The sequence below is a fragment of the Hipposideros armiger genome, unplaced genomic scaffold (assembly GCF_001890085.2).
Source record: "Hipposideros armiger isolate ML-2016 unplaced genomic scaffold, ASM189008v1 scaffold_10, whole genome shotgun sequence".
Taxonomy (NCBI): Eukaryota; Metazoa; Chordata; class Mammalia; order Chiroptera; family Hipposideridae; genus Hipposideros; species Hipposideros armiger.
This window is the reverse complement of record NW_017731360.1, coordinates 3,102,785-3,113,373: the sequence shown is the minus strand read 5'-3', so window position 1 is coordinate 3,113,373 and position 10,589 is coordinate 3,102,785.

Here is a 10,589-nt window from a genome sequence, read left to right as displayed (position 1 = left end):
TCCTTGGCCTGGGACACTCTCCCCTGCCTATCCCCCTACCCCGTGGTAGGGTGATGACTGTTCCAATCTGAAATGTCACTTCTTCCAGGAGGCCTTTTTTGGCCCAGAGCTCTGTGTGTACCCTAGCACAACAGAGGCTTTATTGTAACTATTTGTCTGTTAAGTGTTCCTCTGCCAGAACCTGAGTCACAAGAGCAGGAACATCTCAGTTCGTTCACTGTGTCCTTCCTAGCCCCCAGTGCCTGGCGCACAGTAGATGCTGTCTGTGTGCAATAAATGCCTGACAGAGAGAAACATGAGCAAGAGCATTGGAAGCCAGGACAGGTGGAGGAGCGAGGGACGCTAATAGGCAGCTCATGTTTCTCTGGTGCCATGTGAGACAGGCTGGGGTGTTGCCAAGTGTCCCGGAAGCTGGACAGGAGTCAGGCATGGAGCACCTTGTAGCCTGGTTAGCTGGGAAGTTTGTTCTTTCTCCCATGGCATGGAAAAACCACAAAAGGGTTTTAAATCGAGAGGTAACATGATTGGAGGTAAAACACCGGCCAGCCACAGGAGGGCAAGACTGGAGGAAGCAAGAAAGTTCTGAGGCCCTGGCAATAAAATGGGTCTAGAGGGAAACAGAGAAGTGGGGAAAGGAACTGGGTGGCCAAGGGCCAAGGGCGGATGAATCATTTCATTGCACGTTCACTTGTACCTATGGGATTTTGAATCATGTGCCCATGTTACTTGGTTAAAAAGTCATTTTAAGGAGTGGACAAGGGGGTATGTTGCAATAATCTAGGCAAGACATACAGTCTATATTATTTGATTTTTTTTTTATGGTACACGAATGCTGACTTCCTAAAGAAAATGAGAAAATACATTGGGTTGTTGGAAAAGTCACGACGCATTTTTGCATCGAAAAACATAGAAAAAAATACGTCGTGACTTTTCCGACAACCCAATATAAAAGTAGAAATCATAAAAAGGAGAATCCCCTGAAGTTCCCTCTACCCAAAAGTGAGTTGTGATGGAAGCATTCTGTTTTCCCACCTGAAGCTGCTGGGAGATAACCTAGGTGAGGCTTATTCCCGGGTGGGGTTGCTGGATTTTAGAAATTGAAATACAGAATCCCTGTTCAAGTAGAATTTCAGATAAACAATGAATAATGTTTTAGTAGACTTATGTTCCAAATATGGCATGGGGCATACTTACATTTAAAAAGCCTTTGTTATTACCTGAAATTTAAATGTACTTGGGCAGCCTGTATTTTATCCGCCAACCCTACGCCCTGGCCATTCTCTGCCCTCTGCCTCTACGGCTGGTCTTTGCTCCAATTTTTATTTTAAATCCTCATTTGAATGAGTTTTACTTTAAAAGCCACCCACATTTGTTTTAAAAATTGACACCAGACTTTTCTGCAGGGTCCCTGCCCTCACACAGAGCCCACCCTGGGCCCTACTGGCCCAGCACATAGCAGCGTAGGCCCCCAGGGGTCTGCCAGGTGAAGGGAGTGGGACGAGCAGGGTGGGCAGCCCTGGCAGCGGGCACTGAGGCCTGGGTCCTGGGTGCTGGTGATGGGCACTGGTAATCGAGCCGTGATGCTGAGCACTGGACTCCAAGCACAGGGGACCATGTTCTGGCTCTGAGCGCTGGGCTTTGGGTCCTGGAAACCAGAGCCAGGGCAGAGGCCGCCGGTCACTAGGCAGAGGGCTCTGGGCTCAACAGTAGTCATGAGCCTGGTGTCACTTACTGCACAGGGTGGGGCCGGGGTGAGGAGCTGCCCGGCCCCCAGTTGTTTTGTAACAGCTGCTGGATTAGGCTAGAGGAGAAATTTAAGGAGCCAACGGTGGGGTGGGGAGGAAGGGGTCTGTGGGCAGGCACGCCCACCTGGACATGCTGACTTTGGTCCCAGGCCCTGGGAGCAAGAGGAAGATAGCAGGCTGGAGCTCCAGGCCTCTTGAAGGCAGGCCGTAGGGCCCTAGAGTCAAAGGCAGGATGCCCCCTGTCTTTGCATCTCCCCCCTTCACCAACTTCCTGGCTCAGCTCCCAGGCCAAGTCAGCTGGAGTGATTAGTGTGGGCCGAGGGAGCATGAATGCCAAAGGCTTGTCTCATGTCTCAGAACACAAGGATCCAGCCAGAGCAGATGGCATGACTGAGAGTGAGAAAAAGAGACCGAGAGATTAACAGAGATAAACGGGGACAGCACCAGAGACAGGCTGGAGACGCAGGGCAAGACACAATGAGAGACTGAATGACCCACACAGAGAAATGGGTGCCGTGGGGGAGGAAGGGATCAGTAGCTACCTGGCAGACAGTCTTTTTCTTTTTCTCTTCCGAGACCTCGCCCTGAGTATCTCCCCACTGTGTCTCCTATCCCAAGGTGTCTCAGCCTCAGCACTGTTGATGTTTGGGACAGGGTAATTTCTTGACATAGGGGCCGGGGCGCTGTCCTGGGCATTGTATGATGTTTAGCAGCATCTCTGACCTCTGCCCACCAGATGCTAGCAGCACCCCTCCCCCACAAAATATCCCTAGACATTGCCAAATGTTACCAGGGGGAGAATTTTCCCCGACTGACAAACTTCCCTGCTTCCAAGAAGATCCATGTGCTTGAGAAGAGGCAAGTCCTGGTTCTCCCATCAGCCCTTGTGCATCATCGCCTTGACCCCAGCGTGGCTTCGACTGCCCTGACTTGGAAGCCAGGGAAACTGGGAGAGTTGTTGAGACTGAGAAGGGGTCTGAGGGTCTGCAAAAGCAGCAGTGAACAAAGCCCCTGCCCTCATGGCATTCCTGGTCTTATTTCATCCAGAAGGCACCACTGGTATGTTTGGGGGGTACGTTAGGGGGTGCTTTGTGAGTGGGAGGAGGAAGAGATGAGCCCCCAAGTATTTCTAGACTAGGGATTTGTAGCAAATGTGCATTTTATCTACAATACTCAAATGTACGACATGCCACATTTATTTATTTTTAAAATCACATTATATGCTCCAAACACCCCCAAAATTCAAGCATAGTCATATTTTGGGAATTCTCTTACCCAGTGGTGTAAATGTTTACAAACAGTTTGAGGGTGGGTGCTAGGGAGAGACTTGATTTGTAGCATTTGCCAATTTCTATGGGGTAAGTACTCCCACCAGGGCCAATTTCGAGCTGCCAAATGACCTCACTGGCAGTGTTGCTGGGAAGAGGTGTGCAGCAGTGCCCCATTATGTAGTATTTTCACCATACAGATGTGAATAACTCCAAGAGCACAGATAATACTAAAATATAGGAAAATAATTAGGAAGCGAGGCACTCTGAATGTCATTATCTTTGAATACACTTTATTTAATTGTAAGTTTACATAATTTAATTTTGTAAAACGCCCCACCCCTCTGAGGCACTGTGTATAATTCTTGAGGGTTTCTCCAGTCTAGAAAATTCCAGGGAGGACGCTGATCATCTGTCTACTTTGATCTATCCTCATGGATCTCCGTGGCTTAGCAACAGCAGTCTTTTGCCCTGACTCCCAAACCACCGCTCTTAGCCCTCACACACCCACCTCCTCCCCCACAAGCTGTAGCTCCCGCAGGCCCTTCAGAGGTCCTGGGAGATCTGTGTGGGAGTGGAGCTAAGTTGCTATTACTCAAGGAAAGACAAGAGCCTCAGCAAAGACATCCGACCCTGTTCACTTTCTCAGGCTCGGGGAACACTCCTCCAGCCTTTAACGGGACCACTTCTGCCCCTCCAGAGCCTGGGAGCCCTGCGCTCAGGAATGTCTCCTAGAGCTGGGCCTTGGTAAACAAAAGCCCTGGCTGGGGATGTCTTTTGGTGCCTGGCAACCTCTGCTTTTGGCCTGGCAACCCCAAAGCCTTTAACAGTTTCAGTCCTCATCCCCAGGCAAAAAAAAGGAAACATACCCATAGCAAGGAGACCAAATGCAAATTACAACTTCAATGTTTCTCAGCAGCACGGTCAGACAATTGTGACGGCAACCCACTGAGGCACTGAACTAAACAAAAGGAAAAGGAGAGATTCCAGCTAGACTTCAAGAAAGACTTCCGGACCTGGCTGGAGGGAAGTAAACACAGACACTGTGAGGGTAAGTAGTCTCTCCTCCAGGGTGCCCCAGCGGCCATTCAAAGCTGACAGGCGTTAATGTCCTCTGATGGCACCCTAAGTGCCTCAGGATACCGTCACATTAATAGCTGAGTACCTGGGCCTTGTAGGGTAGGAGTTGTCCTCTTTTACTGGTGAGAAAACTGAGGCTGAGAGGGTAAGTCACTTGCCTGAAGGCACACAGCTAAAGGAGTAGTCAAGGCTGGAATAGGAACTCAGCTCTGACGCCAAAGCCTGTGTTCTTTGCACTGTGTGACCCCCATCTCTCATCCCCACCTGACCCTAATCTACCTTTGCAGCATTCCACCCTACCCCCACCTCCACCACCTTTCATACAGGAGCCAGGGAAAGGGGAGCAAGTATCCATTTATTGATAAATTGCAAAATAACTTTGTGTTAGCTATTGCTGGTCAGACCCTAAGAACATTTTAAAGCTTAGTATTATTGAACTTTTTCTCTCTAAGAAAGAAAGAGTTTCTCAGACCTTGACACTATTGATATTTTGGGCAAGATTATTCTTTGTTGTGGGAGCCATCCTGTGCATTGCAGGATGTTTAGCAGCATCCCTGGCCTCTGCCCATCAGATGTCAGTAGCACCCCACCCTCATCCCCCCACCCCTCTCTCAGGGCTGTGACAACCAAAAGTATCTCCAGACATTGCCCAATATACTCAGTCCTCCCTCACCCCCCCCCCAGCCCAGTTGAGAACCTCTGAGTTAGACCAAAGATTAAAAAGCAGCTGTTTCAAAGAAGCAGATCTTAGAAGTAAATAAAATGTAACAAGGAGGAATAAGTCCCCTGTTCTGAAGTAACTTGGGGGATCTGGGCTCCTGCTTCTGATGCAAGAGGGGATACGGAAGGCGGGGTCTAAGGCCTGAATCCCAGCTTGGAGCAGGAACTGACTCTGACTTTCCTGGAAATAACTGGCTTTGCCAGGACACAGCCCTATAAAAGCAGAGTCCAAGAGGGGTCAGTGATGTTACATTCACTGACACCCCAAAGGGGGAGGCCCCAACTGTAAGAGGAACTTGCTCAGAGCCAAGCGTGGGAAAAGAGTAGTGACTGGTGGTCAGTGCCACATCCTGCTTTCTTTCTTTCTTTTTTTTTTTTTTAATTTTACTGGGGAATTGGGGAAGGGGAACAGCCAACTTGTTGTACTTCAGTCTTAGTTGTGGAGGGCGCAGCTAGCTCAACTCTGAGTCCAATCGCTACCTGGCCGCCCATTGGCAGCTCACAGCCGCGCAGCTCAAGGTGCCATGTTCAATCTTAGTTGCGGGTGGGCGTAGCCCACCATCCCATGGGGGAGTCAAACCTGCAACCTTGTTGTTAGGAGCACGTGCTCTCACCAGCTGAGCCATCCTGCCGCCTGTTGGCAACTTAGCTCAGGCACAGCTCACTGGCCCATGTGGGAATCGAACTGGCAGCCCTGTTGCTCAAAGCTCATGCTCTGACCAACTGGGCCACTTGGGCAGTCCCATCCTGCTTTTTCTTTTTTTGTTTATTAAGATTTTATTTGGGAATTGAGGGAAGGGAACAGACAAGTTGCTGTCCTTTTGTTCTTCAGTCTAGTTGTGGAGGACGTCGCTTCACTGGCCCATGTTGGTATCATCATTGCGCTCTTCCCAGATGAGGCAGTTGCTTGCTGGCCGGCCGCTCACGGCGGCTCACAAAAGCTCACGCCAGCTGCTGGCCAGCCCCACTGCAGCCTACGCCATCGCTAGAGACTTATAGCAGCCCAGCTCCCGGTTGAGCTGTTGTTCAGCATCTTAGCTGTAGAGGGCAGTGTCACTGGCTCTCATGTGGGATCCAAACCCGGGCCCTGCTGCTCAGAGCTGGTGTCCCAAGCCAACTCCTAACCAACGCGCCACTCGGCCGGCCCCCATCCTGCTTTTTCATAGGACCTATTCTGTGAGCCTCTTTTCTTTCTGTAAGTGTCTGGTATTGAGTGCTCAGTCTCAGTAGATCTGCCCACATGAGTGGACTGAGAAGAACTGAAGTGATGCTCTGCCCTCCGATTTATTCAGAGATGTGTGCAGATGTGGGGGGTGTCATTCAGAACAGTCCTTCCAAGTGCCCCTTGGGGAACAACCATATTCCCTTAAATAAGCCTTTCACATCTCTGTACCTTTGCACTTTTCCTGTAGCACCCCTCCCATCCTTCAAGAACCAGGTCAAATGCTTCCTCTTTGGGAAGCCTTCCCTGCCCCCTCCAGGGCTGTTGGTCACTGGAGACCCCTGAGAGGAGGGCTTATGCTGCATCTCATTTGTATATTTTCTATCCCTTCCTATCTCACAAATGGAGCAGGAATTTAATCAAGACATCAGTCAATGTATATTATTTATATTGAAAACTTCTGTGGCAATCTCTGTGCCAGGGGAATACAGAAGACACAGGACATGATACACAGTCTAGTAAGAAGAACCAATGAACAGAAGTTGGTAAAAATGCTAGTGCTAGGGTTTGAAAGTGATACTTACATCCCAGCCCCCACCCCACCACCTCCTGAGTTCAGACCAACTGTTACTCTGACCCTCTTTGGTTTGGTTCTCCTGCAAAGCAGAGATGGAAGTGAAGGTACTTTGGTTGGTCTGGGCAATAGCAAAGGTCATTGTTCCTCTTTTTCACAGGTGGCCCTTCCTAGCTTAGGGGGTCACACACTGGTGCTGGTCCCAGTCTGTTCTGATTTCCCTTCCTATCTTCCTTCTTACCCTGAAAGCCTCTTGTGTACAATAGATAACTCCGACAGCTTCCTTCTGCCAGTCATGACTCTAGCTTAGAAGAGACAGAACCCCAGCTGAAACGAATTCATTGATTGCCTCATGCATGAAAGAGTTCAGAGGTGCTGCTGACTTTAGGCATGGCTGAATCCAAGGGCTAAACTGGTGGAGCCGGGAATGTGTCTTTCTCAACTCATGGCTCTGCTTTCTGATTGTGTTAGGCTTCGTTCTCAGGAAGGCTCTCTCCAATAGCGGCAAAGATGACCATGAATGAGTCCAGGCTGCTACTCTTCCAGCTTAGCAATCCCAGAAGAAAGTGAGGGTCCTTTTCTCAGGGTCCCAGCATCGATCTCATGCTGATGCTCACTCCCTCTGCTTGTCTGGTTTGAACTATCTGCCAATCACTGTGGCCAAAGCAGTGAAATGTGCTGATCAGCCAGTCACCTACTCACCCTGGAGCCAGGGTGGAGAGGGAGGATGCTGTTACCAGAGGAGGAGGAACAGAAGGATGCTGAGCAGGCACAGCAATAGATGGCCACTGTGTTTGTTCCCAAGTTAGTGAAGAAATAAATGTGCAGAAATCACAACAATGTAAGGGAGGACCTGACAAATGCTGAGGAGATATTCGAGTGTTCCTGAGGGAGGAGACCCTGAACTGACAAGATAAGTCTTTGATAGGTGGGACCATTGGGGAGGAAGGACATGAGCTGGCATGGGGAGACAGGAAGCCCAGAATAGCACACTTGACTGGAGCAGTGTCATGAAAGAGCCGAGGCTGATGAGGCCAGATGGTGGAAGGCCTTGAGCCTACCCTTCATCCCTATGGCAATGGAGAACCTTTGAAAGTGAAGGTGAACCTGGAGAGATTGTCAGAGGTTAGACTACATGGGACCGTGTAGACCACATTGGGGATTCAGGGTTTGATCCTGAGAGCCCTGGAGTCAAGAAACGACACGATCAGAGTTGTGCTTGAGAGACAGCACTCTGACTACCTTCCCGAGGGTGGCCTAGATGGGAGGCAGGGAAGAGCTCTTAATCATAGCCAACACTTTTATACCCCTTACTCTGGCTCAGGCACTGTTCTAACCACTGTATACCTGCCAAGACATGAGAAGGTCTGAAACGGGGTGGTAGGAGATTCAACAGATGTTCTCGGAACAGAATACGTTGGACTTTGTGACTGATGCCATACAGTGGATGAGGTAGAAAGGGGAAGCCAGAATTCCTCTGAGATTTTGGGTGATCAGAGACTAGAGGGACCTCTATCAGAAAAAGAGAAAGTACAGGGAAAAGTCCATACGCATTTACTGCTGCCAATTCTGGGCCTAACCTGCTGCTGGGCCCTAGGAAGGCAAGAACAAACTAGTTGTTGCCATCTAGGATGGCTCTGTGCAGAAGACACAGGCATGTAATGGATGATTTCAGTGCATTGTGATGAGTGTGGGGAGATCTGTACAAGCAGATTGGGGCAGGGAGGCAGTAATAGTCCTTCCATCCACACAGCGGCTCAAGCCAGAAAACTGAGGGTATATACCTTGACTGCTCCCTCCCTCTTTCATTCAGTCAATCACCAAGAACAGCAGATTTGATCTCCTAAAGATCTTTTGAGCATCTTTAAAAAAATATATTTTATTGGGGAATTGGGGGAGGGAACAGCGTTGGGGAATCGGGGAAGGGGAATAGACAAGTTGCTGTCCTTTTGTTCTTCAATCTAGTTGTGGAGGATGTTGCTTCACTGGCCCATGTTGGTATTATCATTGCACTCTTCCTGGCTGAGGCAGATTGGTTGCCGGCCATTGGATGGCCGCTCACGGTGGCTCATGGTGGCTACCAGCGGCTCACGCTGGTTGCTGGCCACTCACAGTAGCTTACGGCAGCCCACTGCAGCTTATGCCATCGCCGGCGACTCATGGCAGCCCAACTCCACGTCGAGCTGTTGTTCACCATCTTAGCTGTAGAGAGCACAGCATCACTGGCCCATGTGGGATCTGAACCAGCAGCCCTGCTGCTTAGAGCTCATGCTCCCAAGCCAACTCTTTTTTTTTTTTTTTCTAAGCTGAGCCATCCTGCTGCCTATTGGCAGCTCAGCCGCTGCTCAGCTCGGGCCAGGAATCGAACCACTGTTGCTCAGAGCTCAAACTCTTGAGCGAGCTCTTAACAGAGCCACTTGGCCGGCCAACAAGCCGACTCTTAACCAACGAGCCTCTGCTGGCCTCCGTTTGAGCATCTTTTGAATCTGCCAACTTTTCTTCGTTTCCACTGAGAACACACTAGATCAAGCACTGTGTCTTCTCATTTCAACTATTGTAATGTAACTTCCTAATTGGTCTATTTTCATTCTGGCTTTCCCTGATCCATTCTCACACTGTGCCAGAATATTTCTTGAAGAAAAGAAATCTGAATCCCTCTCCCACATATAAACCTTTCAATGGTTTCCCACTGCTCTCTTTGTAAGGTCCAATATCCTCAACCTGGAATATTCAGTCCCAGAAGGATCTGGCTTCTTATGACTTCAGCAGGCTCATGTACCTTAGTTCCTATTACACTCCAGGGTCAATGGCAGGCCTAACAAGATTTAGGATGTTCCAGGTTCCTTCAGACCACAGGGCTTTCCTGTGTGGTGTTCTTTCTGCCTGGAATGCTCTTCCCCTATTCTTTGCCTGATAAGCTACAAGTTTACGGGTCACTTCCTCAGGAAAGCCTCCTCTGACCTTCTAGCCTAAGTCTAGACCTCCAGATTCTATGCCAAAAGTCAGCAAACTTTTTCTGTAAAGTGCAGATAGTAAATATTTTAGGCTTTGCCGGTCATAGAATATCACAACTACTTAACTGCATTATAGCAGCCACAGACAATACAGAAATGAATTTATGGATGCTGTACTTTGAATTTCATATATACTTTTCACGTCATGAAATATTGGTTTTTGATTTTTTTTTTCAGCCAATTAAAAATGTACAAGCAATTCCTAGCTTCTGGCCATACAAAAACAGGATGTGGGTTGGACTTGGCCTTAGGTGTAGTATGTAGTTCTCTGTTGTCATTGTATATAACATACACTTTCCTGTGTTGCACTTACCACAGTAATTAATTGTGCATGTGATAGACTTCTTAATGTTGTCTTTCCAGTTGGAAGTAAGCTCTGTGAGGGCAGGAACCATATTTGTTTTGTTTACCATTTTCCTCCTGGACTTCTAGTATAGGACCTTACCCACAGTAGGTGCTCAATAAATGAATGGAGTGATAAGGTGTTCTCTTCCTTGAGAGGAGCTCAAAGCTTAGTGGAGAATACAGACATGTAAACAATTAACTACACAATTAGCTAGATAATGCTGTATTGGAGGGAAGAAGAGTTTAGTTTTGGGAGGTTTAGTTTGAGATACCAGTGGGAACTCAGAGTGTGGTGATTCCCAAACATCTGATTTAATGCTAAGATGTAGACAGGGGAGTTAAATGCATAGAAGAGATGTAAAAGCTACTGAGCATGCCAAGGAGAGAGGTTACTCACAGAGAGAGGTGGAATGAGGAGAGGAGAAGGCAGAAGTTAGAACTGTGGGGTAAGTTTCTGGGCCAGGAAAGGGGCAGAGGTGGAAGAGAGGTAAGAAGAGACCTGGCATAGTGTATTTTAGAAACCAAGAGGGATGATTATGTGTTTTTGTATCCATTTAGTTTACTCCTGTATTCATAGATTTTGCACTGGGCATGGCATATAGATGACACTCAGAAAACCTGTGAATTGAAAATTAAATTACATCAGAGGGCCGGCTGAGTGGCTCAGTTGGTTAAGAGCTC